Genomic DNA, 12,457 nt, shown 5'->3' with positions numbered 1-12,457 from the left:
CCCGCCTCGAAAACGTGCACGCCATGGTGAAAAAAAAAATTAAATAATTAAAAAATGCACGTTGCAAAAAAGTTTGGGCCCGCCTCGAAAACGTGCACGCCATGGTGAAAAAAAAATTAAATAATTAAAAAATGCACGTTGCAAAAAAGTTTGGGGGTGCAACACGAGGACTTCCCAAGAGGTCACACATCTTAATACTACTCTCGCCCAAGCACGTTTAACTTCGGAGTTCTGATAGGATCCGGTGCATTAGTGCTGGTATGATGGCACCCGTCATCCCATGCAAAAACTAAGCATATATTCCATACTGGGCGCCCCTTTCTCCCGTATGCTCATCCTTCACGTGCATGCACAAGCCCCCGGACCCCAAACACTGACCCCCGCCTCGAAAACGTGCACGCCATGGTGAAAAAAAAAATTAAATAATTAAAAAATGCACGTTGCAAAAAAGTTTGGGCCCGCCTCGAAAACGTGCACGCCATGGTGAAAAAAAAATTAAATAATTAAAAAATGCACGTTGCAAAAAAGTTTGGGGGTGCAACGCGAGGACTTCCCAAGAGGTCACCCATCTTAGTACTACTCTCGCCCAAGCACGTTTGACTTCGGAGTTCTGATGGGATCCGGTGCATTAGTGCTGGTATGATCGCACCCGTCATCCCATGCAAAAACTAAGCATATATTCCATACTGGGCGCCCCTTTCTCCCGTATGCTCATCCTTCACGTGCATGCACAAGCCCCCGGACCCCAAACACTGACCCCCGTCTCGAAAACGTGCACGCCATGGTGAAAAAAAAATTAAATAATTAAAAAATGCACGTTGCAAAAAAGTTTGGGGGTGCAACACGAGGACTTCCCAAGAGGTCACCCATCTTAGTACTACTCTCGCCCAAGCACGTTTAACTTCGGAGTTCTGATGGGAACCGGTGCATTAGTGCTGGTATGATCGCACCCGTCATCCCATGCAAAAACTAAGCATATATTCCATACTGGGCGCCCCTTTCTCCCGTATGCTCATCCTTCACGTGCATGCACAAGCCCCCGGACCCCAAACACTGACCCCCGCCTCGAAAACGTGCTCGCCATGGTGAAAAAAAAAATTAAATAATTAAAAAATGCACGTTGCAAAAAAGTTTGGGCCCGCCTCGAAAACGTGCACGCCATGGTGAAAAAAAAATTAAATAATTAAAAAATGCACGTTGCAAAAAAGTTTGGGGGTGCAACACGAGGACTTCCCAAGAGGTCACCCATCTTAGTACTACTCTCGTCCAAGCACGTTTATCTTCGGAGTTCTGATGCGATACGGTGCATTAGTGCTGGTATGATCGCACCCGTCATCCCATGCAAAAACTAAGCATATATTCCATACTGGGCGCCCCTTTCTCCCGTATGCTCATCCTTCACGTGCATGCACAAGCCCCCGGACCCCAAACACTGACCCCCGCCTCGAAAACGTGCACGCCATGGTGAAAAAAAAATTAAATAATTAAAAAATGCACGTTGCAAAAAAGTTTGGGCCCGCCTCGAAAACGTTCACGCCATGGTGAAAAAAAAATTAAATAATTAAAAAATGCACGTTGCAAAAAAGTTTGGGGGTGCAACACGAGGACTTCCCAAGAGGTCACCCATCTTAGTACTACTTTCACCCAAGCACGTTTAACTTCGGAGTTCTGATGGGATCCGGTGCATTAGTGCTGGTATGATCGCACCCGTCATCCCATGCAAAAACTAAGCATATATTCCATACTGGGCGCCCCTTTCTCCCGTATGCTCATCCTTCACGTGCATGCACAAGCCCCCGGACCCCAAACACTGACCCCCGCCTCGAAAACGTGCACGCCATGGTGAAAAAAAAATTAAATAATTAAAAAATGCACGTTGCAAAAAAGTTTGGGGGTGCAACACGAGGACTTCCCAAGAGGTCACCCATCTTAGTACTACTCTCGCCCAAGCACGTTTATCTTCGGAGTTCTGATGGGATCCGGTGCATTAGTGCTGGTATGATCGCACCCGTCATCCCATGCAAAAACTAAGCATATATTCCATACTGGGCGCCCCTTTCTCCCGTATGCTAATCCTTCACGTGCATGCACAAGCCCCCGGACCCCAAACACTGACCCCCGCCTCGAAAACGTGCACGCCATGGTGAAAAAAAAAATTAAATAATTAAAAAATGCACGTTGCAAAAAAGTTTGGGCCCGCCTCGAAAACGTGCACGCCATGGTGAAAAAAAAATTAAATAATTAAAAAATGCACGTTGCAAAAAAGTTTGGGGGTGCAACACGAGGACTTCCCAAGAGGTCACCCATCTTAGTACTACTCTCGCCCAAGCACGTTTATCTTCGGAGTTCTGATGGGATCCGGTACATTAGTGCTGGTATGATCGCACCCGTCATCCCATGCAAAAACTAAGCATATATTCCATACTGGGCGCCCCTTTCTCCCGTATGCTCATCCTTCACGTGCATGCACAAGCCCCCGGACCCCAAACACTGACCCCCGCCTCGAAAACGTGCACGCCATGGTGAAAAAAAAATTAAATAATTAAAAAATGCACGTTGCAAAAAAGTTTGGGGGTGCAACACGAGGACTTCCCAAGAGGTCACCCATCTTAGTACTACTCTCGCCCAAGCACGTTTATCTTCGGAGTTCTGATGGGATACGGTGCATTAGTGCTGGTATGATCGCACCCGTCATCCCATGCAAAAACTAAGCATATATTCCATACTGGGCGCCCCTTTCTCCCGTATGCTCATCCTTCACGTGCATGCACAAGCCCCCGGACCCCAAACACTGACCCCCGCCTCGAAAACGTGCACGCCATGGTGAAAAAAAAAATTAAATAATTAAAAAATGCACGTTGCAAAAAAGTTTGGGCCCGCCTCGAAAACGTGCACGCCATGGTGAAAAAAAAATTAAATAATTAAAAAATGCACGTTGCAAAAAAGTTTGGGGGTGCAACACGAGGACTTCCCAAGAGGTCACCCATCTTAGTACTACTCTCGCCCAAGCACGTTTATCTTCGGAGTTCTGATGGGATCCGGTACATTAGTGCTGGTATGATCGCACCCGTCATCCCATGCAAAAACTAAGCATATATTCCATACTGGGCGCCCCTTTCTCCCGTATGCTCATCCTTCACGTGCATGCACAAGCCCCCGGACCCCAAACACTGACCCCCGCCTCGAAAACGTGCACGCCATGGTGAAAAAAAAATTAAATAATTAAAAAATGCACGTTGCAAAAAAGTTTGGGGGTGCAACACGAGGACTTCCCAAGAGGTCACCCATCTTAGTACTACTCTCGCCCAAGCACGTTTATCTTCGGAGTTCTGATGGGATACGGTGCATTAGTGCTGGTATGATCGCACCCGTCATCCCATGCAAAAACTAAGCATATATTCCATACTGGGCGCCCCTTTCTCCCGTATGCTCATCCTTCACGTGCATGCACAAGCCCCCGGACCCCAAACACTGACCCCCGCCTCGAAAACGTGCACGCCATGGTGAAAAAAAAAATTAAATAATTAAAAAATGCACGTTGCAAAAAAGTTTGGGCCCGCCTCGAAAACGTGCACGCCATGGTGAAAAAAAAATTAAATAATTAAAAAATGCACGTTGCAAAAAAGTTTGGGGGTGCAACACGAGGACTTCCCAAGAGGTCACCCATCTTAGTACTACTCTCGCCCAAGCACGTTTATCTTCGGAGTTCTGATGGGATCCGGTACATTAGTGCTGGTATGATCGCACCCGTCATCCCATGCAAAAACTAAGCATATATTCCATACTGGGCGCCCCTTTCTCCCGTATGCTCATCCTTCACGTGCATGCACAAGCCCCCGGACCCCAAACACTGACCCCCGCCTCGAAAACGTGCACGCCATGGTGAAAAAAAAATTAAATAATTAAAAAATGCACGTTGCAAAAAAATTTGGGCCCGCCTCGAAAACGTGCACGCCATGGTGAAAAAAAAATTAAATAATTAAAAAATGCACGTTGCAAAAAAGTTTGGGGGTGCAACACGAGGACTTCCCAAGAGGTCACCCATCTTAGTACTACTCTCGCCCAAGCACGTTTAACTTCGGAGTTCTGATGGGATCCGGTGCATTAGTGCTGGTATGATCGCACCCGTCATCCCATGCAAAAACTAAGCATATATTCCATACTGGGCGCCCCTTTCTCCCGTATGCTCATCCTTCACGTGCATGCACAAGCCCCCGGACTCCAAACACTGACCCCTGCCTCGAAAACGTGCACGCCATGGTGAAAAAAAAATTAAATAATTAAAAAATGCACGTTGCAAAAAAGTTTGGGCCCGCCTCGAAAACGTGCACGCCATGGTGAAAAAAAAATTAAATAATTAAAAAATGCACGTTGCAAAAAAGTTTGGGGGTGCAACACGAGGACTTCCCAAGAGGTCACCCATCTTAGTACTACTCTCGCCCAAGCACGTTTAACTTCGGAGTTCTGATGGGATCCGGTGCATTAGTGCTGGTATGATCGCACCCGTCATCCCATGCAAAAACTAAGCATATATTTCATACTGGGCGCCCCTTTCTCCCGTATGCTCATCCTTCACGTGCATGCACAAGCCCCCGGACCCCAAACACTGACCCCCGCCTCGAAAACGTGCACGCCATGGTGAAAAAAAAAATTAAATAATTAAAAAATGCACGTTGCAAAAAAGTTTGGGCCCGCCTCGAAAACGTGCACGCCATGGTGAAAAAAAAATTAAATAATTAAAAAATGCACGTTGCAAAAAAGTTTGGGGGTGCAACACGAGGACTTCCCAAGAGGTCACCCATCTTAGTACTACTCTCGCCCAAGCACGTTTGACTTCGGAGTTCTGATGGGATCCGGTGCATTAGTGCTGGTATGATCGCACCCGTCATCCCATGCAAAACCTAAGCATATATTCCATACTGGGCGCGCCTTTCTCCCGTATGCTCATCCTTCACGTGCATGCACAAGCCCCCGGACCCCAAACACTGACCCCCGCCTCGAAAACGTGCACGCCATGGTGAAAAAAAAATTAAATAATTAAAAAATGCACGTTGCAAAAAAGTTTGGGGGTGCAACACGAGGACTTCCCAAGAGGTCACCCATCTTAGTACTACTCTCGCCCAAGCACGTTTATCTTCAGAGTTCTGATGGGATACGGTGCATTAGTGCTGGTATGATCGCACCCGTCATCCCATGCAAAAACTAAGCATATATTCCATACTGGGCGCCCCTTTCTCCCGTATGCTCATCCTTCACGTGCATGCACAAGCCCCCGGACCCCAAACACTGACCCCCGCCTCGAAAACGTGCACGCCATGGTGAAAAAAAAAATTAAATAATTAAAAAATGCACGTTGCAAAAAAGTTTGGGCCCGCCTCGAAAACGTGCACGCCATGGTGAAAAAAAAATTAAATAATTAAAAAATGCACGTTGCAAAAAAGTTTGGGGGTGCAACACGAGGACTTCCCAAGAGGTCACCCATCTTAGTACTACTCTCGCCCAAGCACGTTTGACTTCGGAGTTCTGATGGGATCCGGTGCATTAGTGCTGGTATGATCGCACCCGTCATCCCATGCAAAACCTAAGCATATATTCCATACTGGGCGCCCCTTTCTCCCGTATGCTCATCCTTCACGTGCATGCACAAGCCCCCGGACCCCAAACACTGACCCCCGCCTCGAAAACGTGCACGCCATGGTGAAAAAAAAATTAAATAATTAAAAAATGCACGTTGCAAAAAAGTTTGGGGGTGCAACACGAGGACTTCCCAAGAGGTCACCCATCTTAGTACTACTCTCGCCCAAGCACGTTTATCTTCAGAGTTCTGATGGGATACGGTGCATTAGTGCTGGTATGATCGCACCCGTCATCCCATGCAAAAACTAAGCATATATTCCATACTGGGCGCCCCTTTCTCCCGTATGCTCATCCTTCACGTGCATGCACAAGCCCCCGGACCCCAAACACTGACCCCCGCCTCGAAAACGTGCACGCCATGGTGAAAAAAAAAATTAAATAATTAAAAAATGCACGTTGCAAAAAAGTTTGGGCCCGCCTCGAAAACGTGCACGCCATGGTGAAAAAAAAATTAAATAATTAAAAAATGCACGTTGCAAAAAAGTTTGGGCCCGCCTCGAAAACGTGCACGCCATGGTGAAAAAAAAATTAAATAATTAAAAAATGCACGTTGCAAAAAAGTTTGGGGGTGCAACACGAGGACTTCCCAAGAGGTCACCCATCTTAGTACTACTCTCGCCCAAGCACGTTTAACTTCGGAGTTCTGATGGGATCCGGTGCATTAGTGCTGGTATGATCACACCCGTCATCCCATGCAAAAACTAAGCATATATTTCATACTGGGCGCCCCTTTCTCCCGTATGCTCATCCTTCACGTGCATGCACAAGCCCCCGGACCCCAAACACTGACCCCCGCCTCGAAAACGTGCACGCCATGGTGAAAAAAAAAATTAAATAATTAAAAAATGCACGTTGCAAAAAAGTTTGGGCCCGCCTCGAAAACGTGCACGCCATGGTGAAAAAAAAATTAAATAATTAAAAAATGCACGTTGCAAAAAAGTTTGGGGGTGCAACACGAGGACTTCCCAAGAGGTCACCCATCTTAGTACTACTCTCGCCCAAGCACGTTTGACTTCGGAGTTCTGATGGGATCCGGTGCATTAGTGCTGGTATGATCGCACCCGTCATCCCATGCAAAACCTAAGCATATATTCCATACTGGGCGCGCCTTTCTCCCGTATGCTCATCCTTCACGTGCATGCACAAGCCCCCGGACCCCAAACACTGACCCCCGCCTCGAAAACGTGCACGCCATGGTGAAAAAAAAATTAAATAATTAAAAAATGCACGTTGCAAAAAAGTTTGGGGGTGCAACACGAGGACTTCCCAAGAGGTCACCCATCTTAGTACTACTCTCGCCCAAGCACGTTTATCTTCAGAGTTCTGATGGGATACGGTGCATTAGTGCTGGTATGATCGCACCCGTCATCCCATGCAAAAACTAAGCATATATTCCATACTGGGCGCCCCTTTCTCCCGTATGCTCATCCTTCACGTGCATGCACAAGCCCCCGGACCCCAAACACTGACCCCCGCCTCGAAAACGTGCACGCCATGGTGAAAAAAAAAATTAAATAATTAAAAAATGCACGTTGCAAAAAAGTTTGGGCCCGCCTCGAAAACGTGCACGCCATGGTGAAAAAAAATTAAATAATTAAAAAATGCACGTTGCAAAAAAGTTTGGGGGTGCAACACGAGGACTTCCCAAGAGGTCACCCATCTTAGTACTACTCTCGCCCAAGCACGTTTATCTTCGGAGTTCTGATGGGATCCGGTACATTAGTGCTGGTATGATCGCACCCGTCATCCCATGCAAAAACTAAGCATATATTCCATACTGGGCGCCCCTTTCTCCCGTATGCTCATCCTTCACGTGCATGCACAAGCCCCCGGACCCCAAACACTGACCCCCGCCTCGAAAACGTGCACGCCATGGTGAAAAAAAAATTAAATAATTAAAAAATGCACGTTGCAAAAAAATTTGGGCCCGCCTCGAAAACGTGCACGCCATGGTGAAAAAAAAATTAAATAATTAAAAAATGCACGTTGCAAAAAAGTTTGGGGGTGCAACACGAGGACTTCCCAAGAGGTCACCCATCTTAGTACTACTCTCGCCCAGGCACGTTTAACTTCGGAGTTCTGATGGGATCCGGTGCATTAGTGCTGGTATGATCGCACCCGGCATCCCATGCAAAAACTAAGCATATATTCCATACTGGGCGCCCCTTTCTCCCGTATGCTCATCCTTCACGTGCATGCACAAGCCCCCGGACCCCAAACACTGACCCCCGCCTCGAAAACGTGCACGCCATGGTGAAAAAAAAAATTAAATAATTAAAAAATGCACGTTGCAAAAAAGTTTGGGCCCGCCTCGAAAACGTGCACGCCATGGTGAAAAAAAAATTAAATAATTAAAAAATGCACGTTGCAAAAAAGTTTGTGGGTGCAACGCGAGGACTTCCCAAGAGGTCACCTATCTTAATACTACTCTCGCCCAAGCACGTTTAACTTCGGAGTTCTGATGGGATCCGGTGCATTAGTGCTGGTATGATCGCACCCGTCATCCCATGCAAAAACTAAGCATATATTCCATACTGGGCGCCCCTTTCTCCCGTATGCTCATCCTTCACGTGCATGCACAAGCCCCCGGACCCCAAACACTGACCCCCGTCTCGAAAACGTGCACGCCATGGTGAAAAAAAAATTAAATAATTAAAAAATGCACGTTGCAAAAAAGTTTGGGGGTGCAACACGAGGACTTCCCAAGAGGTCACCCATCTTAGTACTACTCTCGCCCAAGCACGTTTAACTTCGGAGTTCTGATGGGATCCGGTGCATTAGTGCTGGTATGATCGCACCCGTCATCCCATGCAAAAACTAAGCATATATTTCATACTGGGCGCCCCTTTCTCCCGTATGCTCATCCTTCACGTGCATGCACAAGCCCCCGGACCCCAAACACTGACCCCCGCCTCGAAAACGTGCACGCCATGGTGAAAAAAAAAATTAAATAATTAAAAAATGCACGTTGCAAAAAAGTTTGGGCCCGCCTCGAAAACGTGCACGCCATGGTGAAAAAAAAATTAAATAATTAAAAAATGCACGTTGCAAAAAAGTTTGGGGGTGCAACACGAGGACTTCCCAAGAGGTCACCCATCTTAGTACTACTCTCGCCCAAGCACGTTTAACTTCGGAGTTCTGATGGGATCCGGTGCATTAGTGCTGGTATGATCGCACCCGTCATCCCATGCAAAAACTAAGCATATATTCCATAATGGGCGCCCCTTTCTCCCGTATGCTCATCCTTCACGTGCATGCACAAGCCCCCGGACCCCAAACACTGACCCCCGCCTCGAAAACGTGCACGCCATGGTGAAAAAAAAAATTAAATAATTAAAAAATGCACGTTGCAAAAAAGTTTGGGCCCGCCTCGAAAACGTGCACGCCATGGTGAAAAAAAAATTAAATAATTAAAAAATGCACGTTGCAAAAAAGTTTGTGGGTGCAACGCGAGGACTTCCCAAGAGGTCACCTATCTTAATACTACTCTCGCCCAAGCACGTTTAACTTCGGAGTTCTGATGGGATCCGGTGCATTAGTGCTGGTATGATCGCACCCGTCATCCCATGCAAAAACTAAGCATATATTCCATACTGGGCGCCCCTTTCTCCCGTATGCTCATCCTTCACGTGCATGCACAAGCCCCCGGACCCCAAACACTGACCCCCGTCTCGAAAACGTGCACGCCATGGTGAAAAAAAAATTAAATAATTAAAAAATGCACGTTGCAAAAAAGTTTGGGGGTGCAACACGAGGACTTCCCAAGAGGTCACCCATCTTAGTACTACTCTCGCCCAAGCACGTTTAACTTCGGAGTTCTGATGGGATCCGGTGCATTAGTGCTGGTATGATCGCACCCGTCATCCCATGCAAAAACTAAGCATATATTTCATACTGGGCGCCCCTTTCTCCCGTATGCTCATCTTTCACGTGCATGCACAAGCCCCCGGACCCCAAACACTGACCCCCGCCTCGAAAACGTGCACGCCATGGTGAAAAAAAAAATTAAATAATTAAAAAATGCACGTTGCAAAAAAGTTTGGGGGTGCAACGCGAGGACTTCCCAAGAGGTCACCTATCTTAATACTACTCTCGCCCGAGCACGTTTAACTTCGGAGTTCTGATGGGATCCGGTGCATTAGTGCTGGTATGATCGCACCCGTCATCCCATGCAAAAACTAAGCATATATTCCATACTGGGCGCCCCTTTCTCCCGTATGCTCATCCTTCACGTGCATGCACAAGCCCCCGGACCCCAAACACTGACCCCCGCCTCGAAAACGTGCACGCCATGGTGAAAAAAAAAATTAAATAATTAAAAAATGCACGTTGCAAAAAAGTTTGGGCCCGCCTCGAAAACGTGCACGCCATGGTGAAAAAAAAAATTAAATAATTAAAAAATGCACGTTGCAAAAAAGTTTGGGCCCGCCTCGAAAACGTGCACGCCATGGTGAAAAAAAAATTAAATAATTAAAAAATGCACGTTGCAAAAAAGTTTGGGGGTGCAACGCGAGGACTTCCCAAGAGGTCACCCATCTTAGTACTACTCTCGCCCAAGCACGTTTGACTTCGGAGTTCTGATGGGATCCGGTGCATTAGTGCTGGTATGATCGCACCCGTCATCCCATGCAAAAACTAAGCATATATTCCATACTGGGCGCCCCTTTCTCCCGTATGCTCATCCTTCACGTGCATGCACAAGCCCCCGGACCCCAAACACTGACCCCCGCCTCGAAAACGTGCACGCCATGGTGAAAAAAAAAATTAAATAATTAAAAAATGCACGTTGCCAAAAAGTTTGGGGGTGCAACACGAGGACTTCCCAAGAGGTCACCCATCTTAGTACTACTCTCGCCCAAGCACGTTTAACTTCGGGGTTCTGATGGGATCCGGTGCATTAGTGCTGGTATGATCGCACCCGTCATCCCATGCAAAAACTAAGCATATATTCCATACTGGGCGCCCCTTTCTCCCGTATGCTCATCCTTCACGTGCATGCACAAGCCCCCGGACCCCGAACACTGACTCCCGCCTCGAAAACGTGCACGCCATGGTGAAAAAAAAAATTAAATAATTAAAAAATGCACGTTGCAAAAAAGTTTGGGCCCGCCTCGAAAACGTGCACGCCATGGTGAAAAAAAAATTAAATAATTAAAAAATGCACGTTGCAAAAAAGTTTGGGGGTGCAACACGAGGACTTCCCAAGAGGTCACCCATCTTAGTACTACTCTCGCCCCAGCACGTTTAACTTCAGAGTTCTGATGGGATCCGGTGCATTAGTGCTGGTATGATCGCACCCGTCATCCCATGCAAAAACTAAGCATATATTTCATACTGGGCGCCCCTTTCTCCCGTATGCTCATCTTTCACGTGCATGCACAAGCCCCCGGACCCCAAACACTGACCCCCGCCTCGAAAACGTGCACGCCATGGTGAAAAAAAAAATTAAATAATTAAAAAATGCACGTTGCAAAAAAGTTTGGGGGTGCAACGCGAGGACTTCCCAAGAGGTCACCTATCTTAATACTACTCTCGCCCAAGCACGTTTAACTTCGGAGTTCTGATGGGATCCGGTGCATTAGTGCTGGTATGATCGCACCCGTCATCCCATGCAAAAACTAAGCATATATTCCATACTGGGCGCCCCTTTCTCCCGTATGCTCATCCTTCACGTGCATGCACAAGCCCCCGGACCCCAAACACTGACCCCCGCCTCGAAAACGTGCACGCCATGGTGAAAAAAAAAATTAAATAATTAAAAAATGCACGTTGCAAAAAAGTTTGGGCCCGCCTCGAAAACGTGCACGCCATGGTGAAAAAAAAAATTAAATAATTAAAAAATGCACGTTGCAAAAAAGTTTGGGCCCGCCTCGAAAACGTGCACGCCATGGTGAAAAAAAAATTAAATAATTAAAAAATGCACGTTGCAAAAAAGTTTGGGGGTGCAACGCGAGGACTTCCCAAGAGGTCACCCATCTTAGTACTACTCTCGCCCAAGCACGTTTGACTTCGGAGTTCTGATGGGATCCGGTGCATTAGTGCTGGTATGATCGCACCCGTCATCCCATGCAAAAACTAAGCATATATTCCATACTGGGCGCCTCTTTCTCCCGTATGCTCATCCTTCACGTGCATGCACAAGCCCCCGGACCCCAAACACTGACCCCCGCCTCGAAAACGTGCACGCCATGGTGAAAAAAAAAATTAAATAATTAAAAAATGCACGTTGCCAAAAAGTTTGGGGGTGCAACACGAGGACTTCCCAAGAGGTCACCCATCTTAGTACTACTCTCGCCCAAGCACTTTTAACTTCGGGGTTCTGATGGGATCCGGTGCATTAGTGCTGGTATGATCGCACCCGTCATCCCATGCAAAAACTAAGCATATATTCCATACTGGGCGCCCCTTTCTCCCGTATGCTCATCCTTCAAGTGCATGCACAAGCCCCCGGACCCCGAACACTGACTCCCGCCTCGAAAAAGTGCACGCCATGGTGAAAAAAAAATTAAATAATTAAAAAATGCACGTTGCAAAAAAGTTTGGGCCCGCCTCGAAAACGTGCACGCCATGGTGAAAAAAAAATTAAATAATTAAAAAATGCACGTTGCAAAAAAGTTTGGGGGTGCAACACGAGGACTTCCCAAGAGGTCACCCATCTTAGTACTACTCTCGCCCAAGCACGTTTAACTTCGGAGTTCTGATGGGATCCGGTGCATTAGTGCTGGTATGATCCCACCCGTCATCCCATGCAAAAACTAAGCATATATTTCATACTGGGCGCCCCTTTCTCCCGTATGCTCATCTTTCACGTGCATGCACA

The 12,457-nt window shown here is 47.0% G+C and overlaps 35 non-coding genes across 35 annotated transcripts; all 35 read right to left on the bottom strand.

Annotated features, from left to right (window-relative positions):
• Positions 1–153: 153 nt before the first annotated feature.
• Positions 154–272, bottom strand: LOC136215736 (5S ribosomal RNA). The gene has a single exon (XR_010682768.1). It is a non-coding gene; the product is annotated as a 5S ribosomal RNA (ribosomal RNA).
• A 260-nt stretch (positions 273–532) lies between these two features.
• On the bottom strand, positions 533–651 carry LOC136213754 (5S ribosomal RNA). The gene has a single exon (XR_010680859.1). It is a non-coding gene; the product is annotated as a 5S ribosomal RNA (ribosomal RNA).
• Positions 652–833: 182 nt separating this feature from the next.
• On the bottom strand, positions 834–952 carry LOC136213874 (5S ribosomal RNA). The gene has a single exon (XR_010680971.1). It is a non-coding gene; the product is annotated as a 5S ribosomal RNA (ribosomal RNA).
• Positions 953–1,212: 260 nt separating this feature from the next.
• On the bottom strand, positions 1,213–1,331 carry LOC136215708 (5S ribosomal RNA). Its single transcript, XR_010682741.1, has one exon. It is a non-coding gene; the product is annotated as a 5S ribosomal RNA (ribosomal RNA).
• A 259-nt stretch (positions 1,332–1,590) lies between these two features.
• LOC136214740 (5S ribosomal RNA) lies at positions 1,591–1,709 on the bottom strand. Its single transcript, XR_010681814.1, has one exon. It is a non-coding gene; the product is annotated as a 5S ribosomal RNA (ribosomal RNA).
• Positions 1,710–1,891: 182 nt separating this feature from the next.
• On the bottom strand, positions 1,892–2,010 carry LOC136212964 (5S ribosomal RNA). The gene has a single exon (XR_010680100.1). It is a non-coding gene; the product is annotated as a 5S ribosomal RNA (ribosomal RNA).
• A 260-nt stretch (positions 2,011–2,270) lies between these two features.
• LOC136214028 (5S ribosomal RNA) lies at positions 2,271–2,389 on the bottom strand. Its single transcript, XR_010681127.1, has one exon. It is a non-coding gene; the product is annotated as a 5S ribosomal RNA (ribosomal RNA).
• A 182-nt stretch (positions 2,390–2,571) lies between these two features.
• LOC136215258 (5S ribosomal RNA) lies at positions 2,572–2,690 on the bottom strand. Its single transcript, XR_010682305.1, has one exon. It is a non-coding gene; the product is annotated as a 5S ribosomal RNA (ribosomal RNA).
• A 260-nt stretch (positions 2,691–2,950) lies between these two features.
• On the bottom strand, positions 2,951–3,069 carry LOC136214027 (5S ribosomal RNA). The gene has a single exon (XR_010681126.1). It is a non-coding gene; the product is annotated as a 5S ribosomal RNA (ribosomal RNA).
• Positions 3,070–3,251: 182 nt separating this feature from the next.
• LOC136215257 (5S ribosomal RNA) lies at positions 3,252–3,370 on the bottom strand. The gene has a single exon (XR_010682304.1). It is a non-coding gene; the product is annotated as a 5S ribosomal RNA (ribosomal RNA).
• Positions 3,371–3,630: 260 nt separating this feature from the next.
• Positions 3,631–3,749, bottom strand: LOC136214026 (5S ribosomal RNA). The gene has a single exon (XR_010681125.1). It is a non-coding gene; the product is annotated as a 5S ribosomal RNA (ribosomal RNA).
• A 259-nt stretch (positions 3,750–4,008) lies between these two features.
• Positions 4,009–4,127, bottom strand: LOC136211531 (5S ribosomal RNA). The gene has a single exon (XR_010678731.1). It is a non-coding gene; the product is annotated as a 5S ribosomal RNA (ribosomal RNA).
• Positions 4,128–4,386: 259 nt separating this feature from the next.
• LOC136211530 (5S ribosomal RNA) lies at positions 4,387–4,505 on the bottom strand. The gene has a single exon (XR_010678730.1). It is a non-coding gene; the product is annotated as a 5S ribosomal RNA (ribosomal RNA).
• A 260-nt stretch (positions 4,506–4,765) lies between these two features.
• Positions 4,766–4,884, bottom strand: LOC136212250 (5S ribosomal RNA). Its single transcript, XR_010679416.1, has one exon. It is a non-coding gene; the product is annotated as a 5S ribosomal RNA (ribosomal RNA).
• A 182-nt stretch (positions 4,885–5,066) lies between these two features.
• LOC136215561 (5S ribosomal RNA) lies at positions 5,067–5,185 on the bottom strand. Its single transcript, XR_010682600.1, has one exon. It is a non-coding gene; the product is annotated as a 5S ribosomal RNA (ribosomal RNA).
• A 260-nt stretch (positions 5,186–5,445) lies between these two features.
• On the bottom strand, positions 5,446–5,564 carry LOC136212249 (5S ribosomal RNA). Its single transcript, XR_010679415.1, has one exon. It is a non-coding gene; the product is annotated as a 5S ribosomal RNA (ribosomal RNA).
• A 182-nt stretch (positions 5,565–5,746) lies between these two features.
• Positions 5,747–5,865, bottom strand: LOC136215560 (5S ribosomal RNA). Its single transcript, XR_010682599.1, has one exon. It is a non-coding gene; the product is annotated as a 5S ribosomal RNA (ribosomal RNA).
• A 337-nt stretch (positions 5,866–6,202) lies between these two features.
• On the bottom strand, positions 6,203–6,321 carry LOC136211957 (5S ribosomal RNA). Its single transcript, XR_010679139.1, has one exon. It is a non-coding gene; the product is annotated as a 5S ribosomal RNA (ribosomal RNA).
• A 260-nt stretch (positions 6,322–6,581) lies between these two features.
• Positions 6,582–6,700, bottom strand: LOC136212248 (5S ribosomal RNA). Its single transcript, XR_010679414.1, has one exon. It is a non-coding gene; the product is annotated as a 5S ribosomal RNA (ribosomal RNA).
• Positions 6,701–6,882: 182 nt separating this feature from the next.
• LOC136215559 (5S ribosomal RNA) lies at positions 6,883–7,001 on the bottom strand. The gene has a single exon (XR_010682598.1). It is a non-coding gene; the product is annotated as a 5S ribosomal RNA (ribosomal RNA).
• Positions 7,002–7,260: 259 nt separating this feature from the next.
• On the bottom strand, positions 7,261–7,379 carry LOC136214025 (5S ribosomal RNA). The gene has a single exon (XR_010681124.1). It is a non-coding gene; the product is annotated as a 5S ribosomal RNA (ribosomal RNA).
• A 259-nt stretch (positions 7,380–7,638) lies between these two features.
• LOC136211732 (5S ribosomal RNA) lies at positions 7,639–7,757 on the bottom strand. The gene has a single exon (XR_010678923.1). It is a non-coding gene; the product is annotated as a 5S ribosomal RNA (ribosomal RNA).
• A 260-nt stretch (positions 7,758–8,017) lies between these two features.
• LOC136215369 (5S ribosomal RNA) lies at positions 8,018–8,136 on the bottom strand. The gene has a single exon (XR_010682411.1). It is a non-coding gene; the product is annotated as a 5S ribosomal RNA (ribosomal RNA).
• A 182-nt stretch (positions 8,137–8,318) lies between these two features.
• Positions 8,319–8,437, bottom strand: LOC136211527 (5S ribosomal RNA). The gene has a single exon (XR_010678728.1). It is a non-coding gene; the product is annotated as a 5S ribosomal RNA (ribosomal RNA).
• A 260-nt stretch (positions 8,438–8,697) lies between these two features.
• LOC136211526 (5S ribosomal RNA) lies at positions 8,698–8,816 on the bottom strand. The gene has a single exon (XR_010678727.1). It is a non-coding gene; the product is annotated as a 5S ribosomal RNA (ribosomal RNA).
• A 260-nt stretch (positions 8,817–9,076) lies between these two features.
• LOC136215368 (5S ribosomal RNA) lies at positions 9,077–9,195 on the bottom strand. Its single transcript, XR_010682410.1, has one exon. It is a non-coding gene; the product is annotated as a 5S ribosomal RNA (ribosomal RNA).
• A 182-nt stretch (positions 9,196–9,377) lies between these two features.
• On the bottom strand, positions 9,378–9,496 carry LOC136211525 (5S ribosomal RNA). Its single transcript, XR_010678726.1, has one exon. It is a non-coding gene; the product is annotated as a 5S ribosomal RNA (ribosomal RNA).
• A 183-nt stretch (positions 9,497–9,679) lies between these two features.
• Positions 9,680–9,798, bottom strand: LOC136215345 (5S ribosomal RNA). Its single transcript, XR_010682386.1, has one exon. It is a non-coding gene; the product is annotated as a 5S ribosomal RNA (ribosomal RNA).
• Positions 9,799–10,136: 338 nt separating this feature from the next.
• On the bottom strand, positions 10,137–10,255 carry LOC136213753 (5S ribosomal RNA). Its single transcript, XR_010680858.1, has one exon. It is a non-coding gene; the product is annotated as a 5S ribosomal RNA (ribosomal RNA).
• Positions 10,256–10,438: 183 nt separating this feature from the next.
• On the bottom strand, positions 10,439–10,557 carry LOC136213996 (5S ribosomal RNA). Its single transcript, XR_010681093.1, has one exon. It is a non-coding gene; the product is annotated as a 5S ribosomal RNA (ribosomal RNA).
• Positions 10,558–10,817: 260 nt separating this feature from the next.
• Positions 10,818–10,936, bottom strand: LOC136213739 (5S ribosomal RNA). Its single transcript, XR_010680845.1, has one exon. It is a non-coding gene; the product is annotated as a 5S ribosomal RNA (ribosomal RNA).
• A 183-nt stretch (positions 10,937–11,119) lies between these two features.
• LOC136215203 (5S ribosomal RNA) lies at positions 11,120–11,238 on the bottom strand. Its single transcript, XR_010682251.1, has one exon. It is a non-coding gene; the product is annotated as a 5S ribosomal RNA (ribosomal RNA).
• Positions 11,239–11,576: 338 nt separating this feature from the next.
• LOC136213752 (5S ribosomal RNA) lies at positions 11,577–11,695 on the bottom strand. Its single transcript, XR_010680857.1, has one exon. It is a non-coding gene; the product is annotated as a 5S ribosomal RNA (ribosomal RNA).
• Positions 11,696–11,878: 183 nt separating this feature from the next.
• On the bottom strand, positions 11,879–11,997 carry LOC136213724 (5S ribosomal RNA). Its single transcript, XR_010680827.1, has one exon. It is a non-coding gene; the product is annotated as a 5S ribosomal RNA (ribosomal RNA).
• A 259-nt stretch (positions 11,998–12,256) lies between these two features.
• Positions 12,257–12,375, bottom strand: LOC136213317 (5S ribosomal RNA). The gene has a single exon (XR_010680435.1). It is a non-coding gene; the product is annotated as a 5S ribosomal RNA (ribosomal RNA).
• Positions 12,376–12,457: the final 82 nt, after the last annotated feature.

This window comes from Euphorbia lathyris, chromosome 1, assembly GCF_963576675.1.
Source record: "Euphorbia lathyris chromosome 1, ddEupLath1.1, whole genome shotgun sequence".
Classification (NCBI taxonomy): Eukaryota; Viridiplantae; Streptophyta; class Magnoliopsida; order Malpighiales; family Euphorbiaceae; genus Euphorbia; species Euphorbia lathyris.
This window is presented reverse-complemented; position numbering and strand designations above follow the sequence as displayed.